General features: G+C 38.1%; 1 protein-coding gene across 1 annotated transcript in view; it reads right to left on the bottom strand.

Moving 5' to 3' along the window:
* The window catches only part of PLS3 (plastin 3), a gene marked incomplete at its 3' end in the record, with an annotated part of 59,381 nt that extends 45,101 nt beyond the window's left edge, over nucleotides 1–14,280 (bottom strand). The window contains 1 exon segment of the mRNA XM_072431008.1: nucleotides 14,161–14,280.
* Nucleotides 14,281–18,659: the final 4,379 nt, after the last annotated feature.

Here is an 18,659-nt window from a genome sequence, read left to right as displayed (position 1 = left end):
TATTTATAGCAAAGAAAAGAAAATGGTTATCGCTCTGTGTAAACTAAAAAATATGAGCCATACTCTGAAGATAAAGTTTAATTTGCCCATTTTAAAGATTTTTTTGTACACCATTGACAATCTCTATCCCCCAAAGGTTGATAGGAAAGTATTCAAAGGCTTTCATACAATATGACTAAATAGGAATAAATCTGAAAACATCTTCTTAGTTTAAGTTCAATTTCAAAACGGACATGATTTCAAGACCTGCAATCACAACGACAAATTAGGAAAGCCAACAATTTAAATCATCATCAGTGTTCTCACCAAATGTATTTAAGCTGGGAAGGAAGAAGCTAAAGGCGGGTGGTAACCCCTGTATACTCAACTTTTCAGTAACCACCCAAAAACAGCCATCACATTCAGTAACCACCCAAAAAAAGGGTCACTGAAAAGTTGCGGGTGGTGCGCCCAGCTAGAAGGTGCTGAGGAGAACACTGACCATAAAATGGGAACTTGGGTAACTTGCCTTCTTGATCTAGTTGATTGTTTATGCAACTGTAAATGAATTGGCTGAAATTGTGATATCGGCTTCCCTGATATCACCATCATAAAACTTTATAGCGTCACTTATCACTACAAACATCTAAAACAATGGTTGTGCTACTGCAGTGAAATCCTCAGTATTTGGTTTAGCACATTTGCATCCATATAAGGTGAAAAAGTAATTTGGAATGCATTTATCAGGGTTTGGTAACAACTCCCAAAAGTATACTTCACTCTGTGACACAACAGCACAAGTTAATGATTGACGTAAGCCACTATCATCTTCTACCGATCCATCAAACTGCACACTATCACATGACTTATGCTAGCAACGGCACAACACGCTATGCACAGAAACAGCCAGCTCACATGGTAACAGGTGTGCAAATTGCTTTGCCGGAGATATTGACAATAGCCACTGTGCAAACAGTTAGTCATCCAAACACTCTAATGAATGCAAAACCTTGATGGGATTACGGTATTCATAATCTACATTATCTGCAAATAGAGTGAGGGATATTCCATGTAATATACATAAAGCATCAATACCACAGAATGTGGGGCAAATTGTTCCTACAGTGAACTGGTGGTGGGACTGTGCCCAATGTAACATGGCTGATCCATGAGGTAAAAAAATGATGGGTTATATTACACTATATGTAAAAATATAGTTTTGTTTCTCACTGTACCTAAAAGAGCAAATTGGCAGATAAAATCACCATGATCGTTGTTCTGCTCAATTGTATTGACCATTTTTTTTGTCCTAAGATTTAAACCCTTAAGAGTGGGGAGAGGTCCTGCACTTTCTCTGCAGCAGTTTCATCTTTATTTTTAAGTCCACTTACCACCTTTGGACTGGACTGTGTGTGTGTGTGTGTATATATATATATATATATATATATATATATATATATATATATATATATATATGCACTTCTATTATGATAATTAGGAAAAAATTAAGAAAAAAAAAATATTTTTAAAGCCATGGCTATACACATATACATACGTAGCTATTTTTTGGCTACAAATATAGGAAGTGGTTGAAACCTATGGCAGACGCATTGATTGGCTGAAAATTGTGGACTCCGTGAAAATGATGGCAGTGGTGAAATAATGAAGATAAGATTGCTTTTCTGGCGGAGACAACTTTTAAAACAAGCGTCCCATAATGGGCCAATACACTAGGGGATCATACATCATATACATCAAAATTTACTTTCCATCAAGCTATTGCGGTCCCAAGTAATTTCACTCTAGATATCACTCAATCAGTCACACAAAGCTATTAGTGAATAACCAGGTTTACTAGCATTAATTGGTCCCAAGCATAAAAATTCACCTATATACTTTTACAGTTTTATGTTGCTTGCATGAAGATTACAATTGATTTTTGCAGCTTTTGTTGAAAGTGTTCTATTTTAGGCTGAAGATTTCCTTCCAACACCTGTTTTAGATCACATCCAGCAGTACTGTCCATCACATTGCCTATTTACTGGCCACGTGTGCAGAACAGTTGTTGGGAGAACACAGAAGTGTTTTGTATGTATTACAGAAGTGTCGGCAAATCAAGAAACATTTGCAGACACAACTGCAACCAAGAGCATGGACAAATGCATAAAGCCCATTCACACAAATGTCACCTTACATCACATTATATGGATGCCTGGACCCAAGAACAAAAACTGTGTTTGTAGTCTGATCCAGAAAAGAAGGCTGGGTGACAACCATAGTTAATGTTTGGGGTGACTACACTGTATCCCTAAATGGAAGTCTGCAATTCTTAAAGTCCAACTAAACTTAATAAAGCAAATTCTCAAAGAAAATATGCTGATTATGGTAAAATATAAGTGTTAGTATAAGGAGGGCCAAATCTATATATAATCTGGTTGGAAGTTAAGAAAAACCATGCTTTAATCACTACCCAATGTTTAGTTTGCATCAACACATTATAAATATAAATCAATTGTAATAATTCAAAACCACTCCAATAGTATCCTCACCTATATGATTAAAGCTCGAAAAGTTTATGCAAAAAGTTCTAAAATCTTTCAGGCAGCTTGGTCCAACACAACCATGGCAGGGAGTCCCATGCTCACTGCGAAATAATGATACTCATTTGGAGAAGACCAACCAGTCCCTCTGCCTGACCACATGTTCAGCCCCCAACAATTAGGTGACACTATGCAAACAGGTATCTTAATATGTATGTAGTGAAAAAATGTCTCAAGGGCACCTTACTACACACCAGATCAGGAAAAAAATTCTTGTGCTAGGGCTCTCTGACCTAAACATGTATGCAGTGTAAACACCACAGCTATAGGTGAGGCACATGGAAAGGCAGAGTGAATGTCTAAATGTAGGAATCAAAAGAGAACCTGACGCCAGAGATTGTGAAACATACAGTAAGCAGAGGAAAACTTCATTACAAACGTGTTTTTGTTCTCCAATTGCAATTTCCTTCTGAATTAATGTGAGAAGGTATACTGTCCAGTGGCATTAAAGTTAAATCCAAATAGAAAATAAAAATCAGAACTCCATCAAAAAAACAAGAACAAAATAAAAAAGTCAATTAAAAAATAAAACTAGGTTTGCTGCAGTTTTAACCTTCATTCAAGAGATATCACCACTTTTTCATGCCCCTCTTTATTTTAAAAATGAACCGCAATTATGTGCCAATCAGAAATGTAATCCACTCAAATAAATTATCCAATGACTGTATTTAAAAGAGCCACCCATTCATTTAAAATGCTACTTTAGAGATGATCATGGCAAAATTGTCCACACTAACACCATCAAAGTGGTGTATGCTACTTGGTAATCTGTAACTTGCTGATCAGAGGAAGAAGTAAAACCGCCAGTAAATTGCAGTGATTACTAATTCAATAATGATCTGGCAAGCGTTTAAAAAAGTAACAATCATGGAAGCTCATGGACACATTTATAAATGCAGCAAGGTCAAGGGTGTCCTTATTTCACCATTTAGCTGGTGATCACCAGCTTTATAACTTTGTCACATAAAATGAGGGGGAACTATAGGTCTCCAATTAATGCACAAGTAAGCCAAATCATCTAAATCCATGTTTCTCAATAAGGGGTCTTGCAATGAGCAATGTGAGGCTCTCAGGTTAGTTCAAGTGATACCAGTGATCTGCAAGGGTGAGATCCTACCTACAGACCACCTCACTACTGTATTGTAAAATGTGAATAATGTTATTGTCAGAGTTACCCAAGGCCTGAAAGTTATTTGAAGGGTTTCCCCATGTATAAAGGAAAGGCGGATCTAAATGAATAAGGTTTGCAACAAGCGCAGGATTTGCGGTTATGCACAGCCAACATTTGTCTTTTCTTTGCCTCCAAGTTTAGTGCAGGTTTTGTACAGCAAAAGCTGGTCAATGGAGACAGCAGCTGCAACCCACACCTTCTACCACCCATAAAATATTATACCAAGTCTGGAGCTTCAATAATTGAAAAAAGTTACAAAGATAAAAATATACTCTCTTTTTTAGGTACATTAAAAATTATTCTCATAAATAGACCTTTGATTCTTAAAAAAAAAAAAAAAAAAAGTAATTTTCCATCCATTAGCAGAAGTCCGAGATACCGATCTAGAAAGCAGAGAATGGTTGTCTGCTGAATAAAGAAAGCAGTTAGTTGGTAGGGAATTGCAGGAATGCAGGGACCATCGTAATCAAACACCATACTGAAATCTGATCATGTAAAAGTTGTAAGGAAGCACACTCGCTTATAAAAACATGTTTTTTCACAAGCCAGCATAAACGCATACATGCAAACAAGATGAATTATGTTTATTTCAATCCACCAAATGTTTTAAACAAGCTCACAATTTTGAAGCCTCATAAAACTCCAGGTTTTATTATGAACCAATTTACATAAATATTATCTCTATTACAAGGACATAGGTCCTTTTCTTATTGCGGTAGTTTTAAATTATTTATATGTGAGTGAGCTTTGGGGTATACAAGAAATATACATCTGGTATAAGAATCCATTTCCACCATTCTCCCAGCAGTGAAAAGGAAGAGAGGTTCATGTGTATACATAGATGTGTCTTCCCTCTAGTATCTGGCTAAACTTTATAGGATAACCCCCAATAAAAAGGTTAAGCCTTAACTATACAGTTTAATGAAAATTTCATGTGGATGGATTGGACAGAAGGCACAATCCTGGAACTAAACAACAACTGTCTTGTACCTTCCTTAATCAAGCCTAATTTTCCTTTATTTCTGTCTCACACACTCCACTCACAGGCACTGCAGATCACAGTGAGAGGGTTCGAGCAAAAGAAACCAAGCTATCAGTACAGAGAGCAGTGGGCAGGACTAGGTATGCCCAGGTGCCAAACAACTGTGTGACTTTGCAGGGATATAAAGATAAAACGAAGTGTAAATGGACATATAGATGTTGCAAGAACCTAATATTGTTTTAATGAAAGACCATAGTTCTAATTTACTATTTTGTTATGTGTATCAGTACTGCCTGAACGAATATAGCTTTAGTGACCAAAAAACACAACTAAAACCTCAATATTAAAAAACGGATTGTGACTATTAAGCTATAAAAAAAAAGAGCCTACGTGTTCGCAATATTCATTATCATGTACACTAATCTGCACATGTGCAGCTTTGTGTATGACCATAGCATAGCTAAGCATGAGCATGCACAAGAGTTAAATCATTCCTGCCTCGCCAATCAAGACGACTGATCCAAAACCCAGAAGAAGACCAGAGAAGATGCCTGAGCTGGAGTAAGGGGAGGCGAGTTTACTTAAATATTTGTGAACATGTAGATAAGTTTGTTTTATTGCAGAAGAAACATATCCTGTCACCTTTGAAATAAAAAACCTGTTTGCTCGCACTTTAATATTTTGGTTTAGTTCTGCTTTAACTGTAAGCCCTCTCTAACCTTGGCCTAGAAGTATGTTACAATATTGCTCATGCAAACACAGAAGCCAGTAAACGGTTTACTTCACATAGGTACTACTAAACAAAGATTATTGCATTCCACAAATGCTAATTTGGAAAAAATAAATACAAGCATGCATCAAATGGGGCATTGTGCACATATGTGTACTTCACTTTCTTTATAGTCAATAGTTTAAATTGCAGACTAGCTTCAGTACACTACTGTCATCCTGAAATAAAATGGTAAAAAAAAAAGTAAATGCATAATACACTTTAAAGTTCTACATACAAAGTAACAGACAGCCTTCTTCCCTTCCTCAGACAGGAAGCCTAGCTCTGTTGCACACATTCCACTGGGATTATGTAACACTCCTTACAGTGCAGCATTATGAAGACAGGGATTATTGTTCCCGATTTATAATTATGGCACTGGCATTTTGTATAAAGAGATGAAGATGTTTAGACTCTATATCTAAATACTTAAAAAGTGCAAAAGGATCCACAACAACCCTACAGGTAACAATATTTTGAGTTTCATTTTAATTTCCCTGTTAATATTAATTATGGTCAAAAATCACACTGAAGAAAGAATTCAATCTTGATGATCAGAAGCAGGGACTTAAAAATCAATTCCACTTGAATTTTAGAATTTGGGATAATCTGACGTGGACAAGAGCTTCAAAAACTGTGAGCCAATCACAATAGTGTCCCCCATTTACACACACACACACACACACACACACACACACACACACACACCTCTACCCCCAAGCAAATTTAATTGGCAAAGCTGGTGAGCACTGCTCACTGTTGGGAAGCAGGACCCGGCCTTCTCTGAAATCTGTGTCATGTGATTTGAGGTCCCCATTCCATTACCTACCCAAAAAGTAGATTGCAAGAACTTTGTAATTAATGACTACCAATATACTTGCCCAATGTGTAGTAACTGAATTCAATGCCATTTATTAATATTATATTTTTGCAGAAAGTTGTGGAACTCCCTAGTACCCTTTCCAAAATGATGAAGAATCTACATAAGACGTTTTCAGTGGACTCTTATCAGTTACATCTGCTTTTATTGCTATGCATCTCATGGAATTCCCAAGTGAAAGTTATCCTTCGCCTTTTTTTTTTTAAAGGTTTGGTTTATACCATTTATACAAGTGTTGTTGGCTTGGAACCCACACAGCCAGGCCAAAATATTGTTTGACTTGGGTAGCACTGGATGAATTGTGTTCCCAGTTAAGTTTTTTAATTTGCAACCTAGTTTTGCCTGCCACCGTGATGATGTGTTGCTATTACGTCAAGGTCTTAAAGAATCAACTCCTGATAGAAGCAATGGTGGTGCTGGTTCATCAGATATTTATCTGCAAGTATTCTTGAAACCTAAATTATACCAGAAAATCCAAGGACTTGTACCGTACCACCTCCATGAAACAATGAACCATGCCAAGGAGGAGAAGAGACCTTACACATATGCCAAGAATCAAATCACTGCATGTATGTATGGTAGAGGCACAAGAACGCCATAAAATGAAATATGTTCGCACAGAGGTTTAAATTCTCATAGAAATTTAATATTTATGGGGTCATTTGCAGACCTGTAAAAACATTAAAATTCAGTCTTATCGCCCAAACTGGAGTTGTATGTCTCCAGCTGAAAAGTAACAGCATTCAGTAATGATTTATTAACACATCTCATGTTCACTTAATGTACACAGCAGATATAGTAATGCTTTGTAACCCATAGTTTACACAAATACTTGGCCAACCTTACGTGTTCATAGAGACACCACTATGTAGAAATGACTTCCCCAATTTTTAACATGTACTAAAGCCTAAATTCATCCAAAAGGTATAATTATGTACCCTTGAAGATACTACAGCTCTTGTCTGTATTGCCTTGTTTAGTAACAAATATAAGATATAGGGCTATATTTAAAACATCTACGTATGTCACTAAACATCTAGGTATATACAGTATAAATAAACACAAGTACTTATATAGTGCATAATACAGCATATGCCAACAGTGCCACTAATTGTACACTAACTTTACTATATCCTAGCAAAATGTTGGGAATAATCCAGTTTTCTTTTTTTTTGGTGTGGATGTGAAACTGCTTCTATGCGTTGTCAGTCTGACGTGACGGTGTCAGAATCTGCAGTTCTATACGAGTTTGGCTCGCCTTTCATGGGAATTTGAAGAAGACCATCATCCATATCCGATTTATACAAGAATAAGACAAATCCTCCTTTGAAAAAATCTTCCAACTTTTTTAACCTTATTTGTGAATGGGCTCATCTTCTTAACGCCTCTATATGCCTTCACTGACCTAAGGACAGATGTTTAAAAGATCATTGATCTACAGAGTAAATGCAACATCAACGCTGTATTTAACACTACACATTTAGGTTTATGGTTGTTTGCTATTTTAATACACCATCTGCTCTCCATTTCTAAAAAGGTGTGCAGTTTTCCATTATAGACATTGAGAGCACCAAGAGAAAGCCCAACAGTACCTGGAAAAGGCCCCAATATGTTTATATTAAGACTGAGTTGTACTACATAAAACCCCTAAACCATTCAACCCTCCATCACATACCATTCAGACTCCTATATACCCTCATCCTACAGAACAAGAGATTTAACCTTATACTCAAAATGATGACAATCAAGGTGTCTAACTATGGTAAAGCAATAATACACATTCTCAACATTATATACTTCATTGATCACTGCACAATGGAAATTAGAAAAGAAAAAGAAAAATGATCCTTTGTGGAGTAGGATAGCATGTTACCACTCTCCTTACTCTAAGATGGCATCTCTGCTTGGCGACTAGCAGCAACACAAATGAATAAGGGAGTCAGGAAAGGTTATGCTAATATATGCTAATATAAAAATGATGATCTGCCATGCAGAAGGTTCTAACCCTAAGCTTCTGCTACCATAGATAGTATCAGAGGAAAAACATTGCACAAACACAATAATATGGGACTTGATTCTACTAACTTAGGACAACTCTGCCACAAGAAGTAAAAGCCTAAAACAACACACATGCTGAGTCAGTATGATCATTGTCAGTTCACCACTGTCACTTGTCCCAAACTTGTCAGCTTTCACAATAAAGAACATCACACAAATTTGACAGCACACAACTTTCCTCAAGGAAACCTGTCAAGTGAGAAATGTTGGTACTGCTATAGAAAACCTTTTCCAGAGATGGTATTTGTTTGGCTATTTTAATATTTGCTGCTTTGTGTCACAGGCCTGTAACAAGCATGAAGCAAGTAACGTTAGAAGTCTGGCATATTTGCAGAATTCAAACTTAAGTGACTCCTAGTAATGCAAATAATGAATCACAAACTTTGACTTACCAGTCAGCATTGGCTACTTACACATCTTTTATGACAAGTGCATCTTATAGTCATAGCATGTAAGGTATTTTTTATGAAGAATTGAGGAAGCCATTAAAAGCATAGCCCCAGACAGGAAAGTTTCAATGACAGTCCATTAAATTGGTTTACAAGCATTTGTATGATACTGAGATCATGTTTCCATTTACAACAAAAAAGGCCCTTCTTCAAACTGACTTTCTGAGAGCTGAAGATCAGGCAAATAAAAAGACCCAAACTAATGAAACTTTGTATTGATTTTATAACTAATGTTTTAAGGGCATGCGGTGCAGGTACCGGAACTGGACTGTACTTTGATTTACATATTGCAATGCATACATTTAAATGGATCCTGAAGATTGGGTTCCCTAAATTTGATATGTCACACAATTTCTACATGGAAGAGATGCAGCAAGTATTCCACAAAGCATGTCCCAACACCACAAGCAGGAGTGTTCCCAGATCAGAAGAATGGCAACAAAAGGTAGCAAGGTACAACAGGTAGCAAGCCTGTATAACAATGACTGCATGAAAAATCAAACTACTTAGTATATAGTCTTCCCCGAGTTTCCTGTATGCATCAAAATTGAATTTTGCTTGCACAAAATTGTAATCCTTCAAAAACCACCTACTGATTTCAATGAGTTGCAAATGAGTCATCTGACAACTAGAGTGTATGGTTCACAGCTACAAGCACACCTGACACTCATTCTTTATAGGTCCCACTTCTTCACTACTGACTGTGAAAATGAAGGAAAATTGACTGGTATGAGTGCCACATCAAACATAAGCCAAGTGTCCAAGTTTTGAAGCCTGGATCTATAGTGGCCTAAATCTGATATTCCTAAGTAGTTTCAAGTCTCAAGTGTAGCTGAACTTAGCTTCATATTAAACACAGCTGGAAGAAGGCAAGAGCAAAGGTCACTGCTGAAGTTAAAGTTTAACCACACAGAAAAAAAAAAGAGTTTTTTTTTAACATTTTAATGCCTACGATAACCAAACAAGTTCTGATTTTCATCTACTGAAATCATTAAAGACTTGACCAATTTGCTACTGTGGGGGTGATGGGAAGAGTTCTTTTGACAAGTCATTGAGGTGCCAAGCTTTAAAATCCCAGGGTCACATCTACACTTTTAACACAAAAAAAAAATCAATAGTAAAGGTTGACATTGGGCTCAATGCGTCAAGGCATTCTGAAATAAATAGGCAAGTGTTCATTCATACTTCTGCAGTTTCTAAGCATTTTGCAACATAACCGATGTGCTGTATTTTACAAGTATTCTTAGCCCCAATAGGGATTATAATTCTTTGAGGCACATGTATGTCTTGTTACATGCAATACATACCTGTAAGACTCTGAAAAACTTTGTTTTTGGGGATTGACGGAAGCAATCCTTTTTGCAAGCCTACATAGATATTTTTACTGTCCCAGAACTAGATTTTTTAAAGAGCTGAGGCTATCAAATTACATTTTTTTTTTACATTGCAGCATAGTTTTCAGGTATTACATGCTGCATCTAAAATCTGTTAACTACATCAGCAAAGGAAGCCATTTGAGTGGTCATACAAGGTCAAGGGAAAAAAAAGCACTTCCAACACAAGCAAATATTTCAGCGCAAGTTAATAATAGTTAATAAGATTTATAAAGCAGCAAATTTGACTTTCACCAAACATTTACTAGTATAGAATCAATCACAGACATTAAAACCACATAACCTGGAAGAATCAGCTGCAGTGATTGGTTTAGTGAATGTCAAAGTGGCTGAAATATGCCTCCTACAGTTGTACCATTAAGATAAATATGAATAAGGGATTAATAAAATGTGAACAGTACGTGCAGTAAAACATTTATTTAAGACAAGCATATATTCCAGTGTCTTCTTGTACATGCTGTGGATCGTGATGTGCCACAATGCTGCAGGTCCAGTTTTTGGGCCTTTGCAGTGGTTTAGCAGTCTAACAAAAATAAAAAAAATTGCCCAAATGACAAATAATTACAAAACCTATATATTAGGCCCTGCATTATACAGCAACAGGCTGCAAAGGTATGAAGGGGATCAAAATGTTTATTTATTAAAGGGGTATGTATTGATTTTATGATTTTAAAGAGTTATGTATTGATTTTAGGTCTGCTTTTAATAAAGCTGAATTCTAATCTATAAATACAAAAACTATAAAAGCAAACCTTCTTCTGATAATAAATCACAACCAAATAAAATAAATAAATCAACTTATCAGCTGTAAATATTTTAGGTATGGTGCCACTTTCCCAACCTAGTACTCTCTAGTTACGCACAGGCAGCCTGCCTCAAAATAATCATTTAGTGTAATGCAAAGGATCAATCATTTAATATATCTGCTGCCGCCTTAGCTTTTTACATCAAATGAGGCATTTAGAAAGAAAGGTGTGGTGTCATTCACATTCCACACACTCACAACAGTTAAAGACTGCCATGAGCAAAAACAAAGTTTTTTCTTCCTTATTGCTTATCAGGTTACTCCACCCCCACACACATAGTTATGAATCCCTAAAAATTGGGGTATGTTAAATAAAATCTTTACTCCAGAACTTCCATTCCATGTGTGGTCATAGCTGTGAAAGAGATTTTTACTATCAAAGTGATATCATGCAACGTGTTACCTAATCTCTGCACAATCAGGTACAAGCTTTCCATTCTCAAAACTACTGTTCATCACCTATACTGCAGTGATAATAATGGCCAATGCAAGGGCAGACAAGAGTCATCACTTGTCATTCTAGAATCTACTCACCTATCGAGGGTCTCTGCTCATCATACAAAATAATGTGTTACAGGACCACAAACCCCAATTAAAACATTTTGCTATCACACAACGGAATTTATAATTAAATTATTCTTTGAAATGGGTGATGTGCTTACCTGGTTTTATGATCTAGTGTACTTATAATACTGTAGGATTTTAGATACCTTTCTGCTACCTAAGACTACTGGTGATTCCAACCATAACCATGCACCTACATAAGGGCATACATGTACATGATGTAAGCCAACTATCTCTCCCGTCGCCAACACTCTTTTCATTCAAAGCAATTCTAATTGGTAAAATGAGAAGAGAAATCAGTTTTGGGATAAAATATCAGCAGTTCTGAAACATGTAAAGCTAGAAGGAGAAATAGGCTAGGAAGAAAGGAGATTTTTGTCTGCTAGACCAGTCCTAACAGATGTTAGGCATGTTCACCATTCACACGTCAGGCCATCCAAAAGTCAACGCACACATGGTGGGCATTATATTTTTATTTGTTATCCATTCAGACCTGGCAGAAGTCTCCTAGACATGACTTCGAGATGTACTAAAACCAAAAGCCTAGAGCTGCAACGAAAACTGATGCTGGAACATGGGAATCAATACCCATCATGAAAAGGACACCTGGTTGTATTTTCCCTCCAGGACAAACATTCCCTATCCTCCCTTGAAAGGGGCCCAAGAACATCAAACATTCCCAGATAAACAGGAACACAGGTAATATGACATGAAAAGCTCAATGTTGGAGAATCAGAGACATAAGACGCCAGCTCATCCTACCTATAAGTAAAAAACTTTGCATATAACAAGTCATTGGGCCAAACCCTTTTTTGTTTTATAAAAAAAAAAAAAATTAAAAAAAAATAGTTTTAGTGCCCATTCACACTAAATGCATTTGGCACATTTTCCAGAGCAGGAACAATGGAAAGACAATGTGCTTATACAAAAAGGTCCACATGTGCTGTACTTTGGCTTTTTTAAAAATTCTAGAAAAAAAAAAACCCAATGCGGCCCAACCTGTCCTAAGACGCACAGACAGCCTCTGGAAATGGGATCAAACAACTATTACCTTGCACAATCTACATTGTACACATTCTCCAAGCACACGTGATATACCTTGAGGAACATTTCTCACAGTAGATATACAACATCAGAATTCACTTCAAGGGCAACATAAGCTCAACTGCTGATAATAGCGTTAACTGAATGTGTGCGTCCTGACTGGTTTCCTATTACTCTCAGCAGGCAGACATTTGGATTTTATTAATGTTCAACTGGCAATACAGATGCATTTAAAAACTTCTGACAAATACCAGGAACATGTAAAGCAAAATCATGTGTCCTCCATACCAGGATCACACAGACAAAGGGACCTTTGGTAAAAGAATCCAGCATGGTTCTCAGAGCTCATTGTGCCATGTTTTTATAAATGTGTCTGATCAGCAAAGAGAAGACCCTCAGGACTACTTATGGGGAAAATGATCTACAGACTACAACTCCCATCCTATCCCTAGAAAAACTAAAATAGTTTGAATTGACACACATGTATCTGAAACAATGTATCCAAAGTCATATTTTTTAGGGGGTGGGGGTAGTTGGAACTTCTGCCAGTTTTTATAGCCATTTTTGGGGATTTACTTTGTTGCTCCCTATTGTCACTGTGGCAGAAAGTGATACAATGTTGAACTTCTTAAGCAAGAATTATGGGGAATCTTCTAACAGGGGGCACATGCCAACTTTAGGGAATTTATTCAACTTTGGGAAGATTTCCCCTCACGTCTACAAAGCAACAAGCAAACATAAAGCTCTCAGAAGGCTTTTATTTATTTTACTTTAAATCAATATTTTTCTTAACCATAGCATTTTAAATCGACTCACTTCTTTGGAAATATTTTTAGTAAATATTTATTTTAATTTAAATAAATAAATTATTTAAAAAACTAAATATTTTTAATAAGTGGAAATATTTTTGAATAAAAGTGTTGTAACATTTAGCAACAAAGCAGCAGCAGTTTAAAACTGATAGGGCAAAAATTCAAGAATTCTACTAGCTCAGAATATATTTATTACCCACCACCAATAAATCAGTAGAAGTCAAATGTCCCCATGCAATTATTGGCCATAGGAAAGATCCCATAATGGTCTATTGATAAAAAATTCAATCAGCAGGGGTTCTGTGCATGGTAGAGAATACAGTAACACCTAGAATAAAAAAATCAGATGACCACAGCAGACCAGTGAGGGATTGTGATTGGTTGCTAGAGGTTACTGCATATCAGCATCACTATTCATTGCATGCAATCCATGGACTATAGAGCAGAGGGCTACCCCAGCACTAGCAAGGAGTTCTAAAACTGAAAGGCAATGGACATTACAAAGCACACACACAAGGTTAAGTGCAGGTAGGATCAGAGATAAAGGCAAGCAGAGCATCCCATAGGATGGGGCTACTAGGAATGGCTACTCATGGAGCCTCTGCCTGCTGCAGAATAATTAACCAGGAATAAAGAACTCAAAAAGGACTTACAGAAAGTTTGTCCTCCCTGTTCAGCTTTTGGGTGTCCAGAGCCAGGCAGCAGCAGCACCTCTCCTCCACCTTCACCTTCCTTCCCCACAGCCAGCACAACCCACACAAACCCTGCACAGCCCCAGCCAGGCACAGCAGTACTCCACAGCCCCGCCCTCTGCCCCCTCCAACACTGGCTGCGGCCACCGTGCTATCTGAGCCAGCTCGCCTCTCTCATTGGCCCGTGGCGCTGTCCGTCTGTCTCCAGGCTGCTGCTGATTGGCCTGGACGCAGCAGACAGCCAGGGTGGAGGCTGCATTTGTTGTGTGTGTGAGCAGTGTGGAGGCTGGAAGCTATTAGAGGGCTGAGCTCCTCATCACTGGAGGGGTGAATGTCATATTTATTATTAGTAAATAATGTGCTAGGCTTGCTCAAATGTATCTAATGTGAAAAACTTTTATTTAAGTTACAATTTTAAGGTGGGGTCACAATTTGTGCATTAATTCAGATGTAAACCTTCTGGGTGGTTCAATTCTGTCAAGACATTGTCTTTCATGAAAATTTACTTTCCATTGTGGGCCTTTAATTCTTAGGCATCACTCACCGAAATATGTCCAATGTTTAATATATTTAATAATAAACTTTAAATAAAAAACACAAAAATCTGTTTCAACAAGGGTGCATAAATAAATCAGAATACTGAAACCTGTAATATAACTGTACAGTAACATATATAATATAAATATGTATAATGATTACTTTGTATTGGATTCAGTTCAGTTATTTTGTATTCAACCCAGCGCACCAACGTCACCAGGAATCGCACAATCCTTTTATTTAAAGTAAAAATTCTGTTTGTGTTTTTTTTGGTGCAGCATACTGTCTTTTGTTATTTTTAAAAAAGGGTGCGGCACCGCTCTATTAATTCCTACATCACGGATCCCGGGAGGCTCTTGGGGTTCCTTCTGAAAATGCCCGAGCGTTTCGGACTTGCGCAAAATGAGCTCTTTCATCAAAAAGGAAAAAATTGCAGATCTCATGCATACACAATGAGACTGGCAAGTTTATCTACAATCTATGTCACTATGTCAGGTGACGTAGGAAGAAGAACACGGAGGAAAGGTGGAGAAGATGGCGGAGCCCGGCGCTCCCTCCGCGTCCGCCTGAAGACAGATACAATCTAATGGAAGATGGATCCAATGGAAGAAACCTCCCAGCAGATCGACTGCTCTGCAGGATTGAAGGTAAATGTGATTTTTTTTTGTTCTGGGTTAGTTTTGGGTTTACTTCCGCTTTAAGGCTGCCCATTTATCACACCACACGGCTCACATTATTGTGCGTTGGGAACACAGTCAGCAATGAGTTGTTAAAGCACATTGCACTGCGACTTTTTTCCTTTTTTTTTATATTCTATTGAATTTTAAGCACTACAACACCACACACTGCAGACTGCACATTTTTCAATACTTTGACAAAGGACAAGCAAAATGGTGTTGATGTTTTGTTAGGGCCACTTGTGTTTGGGGAAGGAGGGGACAAGGGTAATTCTGTACCCCAGTCAAAAGAGCTTGATTTTTGCAATGCTGTAACTTTTAGACCTAGGGGAAGGGGGCCCTGGAGGTTTACTAGTATGAGGCCCAGGAATTTCTGTGGGGGTACCTGGTTGGGGCTGCTGGTGTCAAAAATATCCTCAAATGAATGGGATTCCATTGCAACAGAAAAAATGAACTTGTTCTATGTGTGGTGCATTGTGGCACCATTTATTACAAATGGCATCCAGTGTACTGGGTGCTACAAAATGCATACTGTGTGTTTTAGTGCACACCTTGCTAAAAAGGGTTATCCATTGCGGTCTATTGTTAGCCCATTTATAATGAACTGGCAACCTCACAGTTAAACTCCGTGAAAAATCTTTTTAATTCCAGCAATGGGCCCTTCTGCCCAGTGTAAGGGTAACTGGCTTGTTTTTATTAGGGAATGATAGCAATGGAGTAAAATTCATCTGTATCAACTTTGCTTTGCTGCCTGATGCTTGTTTGTTGGCTGGGACTCGCATAGAAGAGGATGGTGTCAGACTCAGCAGAGCAGTTAGACTTGTGGCATGCCAAGTTAAGTTAGATTTCATTATCCCCTGGACAAAATCAGTAGGTTGATGGAATAGAATGCATTTATTAAAACTTGCCAGCTGCTTTCTGTAATTACTAAGTCATTAAAGGGGAACATACTTTATCTTCTGCCCTACCTACTATTATTTCACTGCATTTTGTGTGTACCTCACAGTGTGCATTTGAATCTTAAAGCAGAACTAAACTTTAAAAAAATCCTAATTATTTTTATTTCTGCAGATCCGTGTAGCTCTCTGAAGCTTTCCCTGATTGGGTCCTGCACTGTCCTGAGATGCTCCTTCATCCCAGCGTAGAGGAAGCATTGGCATCGCCATCTTCTTCCTTCATCTCTCTTTTTCTGTCTATATCACCCAATCTCGCACTGCGTGGGCAGGCATTAGTTAGGGTGATGTAGCATGGTGTTAAAAGGAAAAATGGAGCACATGCGTGAGATTGTTTTTTTTTTTCCATTGCAGAAAAAACCCATTGGATCGGGGATGTGCAGAAGGAGGAACCAGAAGCCTCCTGGAATATGTGACATGTCCCAGGAGGCTCTGCGCTCCCATTCTGTCTTTACTGACATGGCAGTAAAGATATAAGAGAAGGGGTTTCATCTAGCCGTTTTCTTTACAGGCTGACTGTTCCTAGCCCTTCTCCTCCATTTATTGGATTTTAGTTGTTTTAAGTACAGATGCATCAAATAAGTGCATTAGGACAGCTTCCCTATTTTGGGAAGTTACTACAACACCCTTCTGGTCCCTCCATGAAGACTAAATAGAATAAGGAAGCACAAATACCTAGTGATAATATCAATGGGTTTAAAATCATGTTATGGTGATAAGGAGACAAATAAACTACCAGTAGCGGAAAAATATAAACAGATTCAATTTCCTAAATTCAGAAAAGGAATTAGACAGGCTGGTCATAACTCCTGATCAGCATACTTGTTCCACTTCAGTGACTTAGACAGTGTTGAAGCCACTGGTTTAGCATTGCAGCCAGATAGTTCACATTTTTAGAATGTGAGGTTATCAGTGAAGCCTACATATTTTGTTGGTACAGACTCATGGGTTAGGTCAGTGGTCTCCAACCTTTTGGACGTCATGCGACATGCGCGGGGAGCCGTGTATCACTCAAGGGGGAACAAACTTCCCCCAGGGGAACGTCATGATGCCAGAACTGCGATGGGGGAGTGGGTGGAATGTGTCCAGAGACACAGGCCGCTCTGAGCCTGCGATGCATAAGGAAGACATGGTCTGCAGCTCTGGCTGGTGCGCCCCCTCAAGCAGGGTCCTTCTCCTGAACCCACTGGTGGGTGCACTTGCCAGAGCCGTGGACCACCAACATTTTCTTGTGGACCACAGGTTGGGGACCACTGCTGTAGCCCTTCACTAAGTGAGTCTCTGTGCTCTTGCAGCTTTGCTGTTAGACTGTAGTGGCCCACTAGTGGGTCACGGACCGGGGGTTGGGGACCCCTGGGTTACCTTATGATTAGACTGGTGGTGGGGTTGTGATGCTCTAACCAGTTCTTTATGTCACTGAACTACCTTCATGGCTGAGACTCTACATTTAGAGAATGAATGGGAACGAGTGGGAGAATATAGAGAATAATTGAATGGCCAGGCCGGGATTACAGACCTCCCACAAAAGGGTGCAGGATTTTATTCAGTCCTGCTCACTGTACTGCAAAAAGATTGCAAACAGGCAGGTAAATATGTTTTATTGAAGAAGGAACACCTGTCTTTTATGCAATAGTAATTCTGGCTATAGTTTTGCTTTGAAATACTGAAATCTGTCAGCTGATCACGAAGAGAAGCAGGGACAGTCATGTAGACAGTTTGAAGCGATCACACAACAGTACAGATCCATGTCTGCTTGTGGGGTCAGGATTGTGTTGGGTGTGTCTAATTATAGACAATAAGATAAAGATACATCTATATTTACCTAATTTAAGGTTGTACAGAAGACGTGAATGAGCAGAGCTTCCACAAGGACCCCACGTAGATGTATATACAATACACCTGCAAGTAAAATACAATAAGTAGGGACTGTGTGGAGCCAAATATATCTCATATATTATTAATCCATGTCTGTGATAGAGCTTGCAAGCATTGTTACCGTTTTATAATGCAGTCATTAGTATGTAAAAATAGATTTTAACCTTGTTGTGAGATTGATTTTCCTGCATCTAATTGAGGTGTACATTAGAGAAGAAGACAACAGATTTATATACAAAGCATTCATCAAATGCCTTTTATTACTGGACACTGTTGTGGATAAACTGAGCAGTGTATCTAATAACACTTCTTAATTATAAAAACTAATAAGCATCAAGACACTGATGCTAAAAGTAGTCTCATATTTCAGGAAAGTTTCTTATCTAGATTAGCGCCCTGTACAGATGTTCAAATCTGG

This window comes from Pyxicephalus adspersus, chromosome Z (assembly GCF_032062135.1).
Source record: "Pyxicephalus adspersus chromosome Z, UCB_Pads_2.0, whole genome shotgun sequence".
NCBI lineage: Eukaryota > Metazoa > Chordata > Amphibia > Anura > Pyxicephalidae > Pyxicephalus > Pyxicephalus adspersus.
Note: the sequence above shows the minus strand (reverse complement) of the source record. Positions and strands in the feature narration are given on the sequence as shown.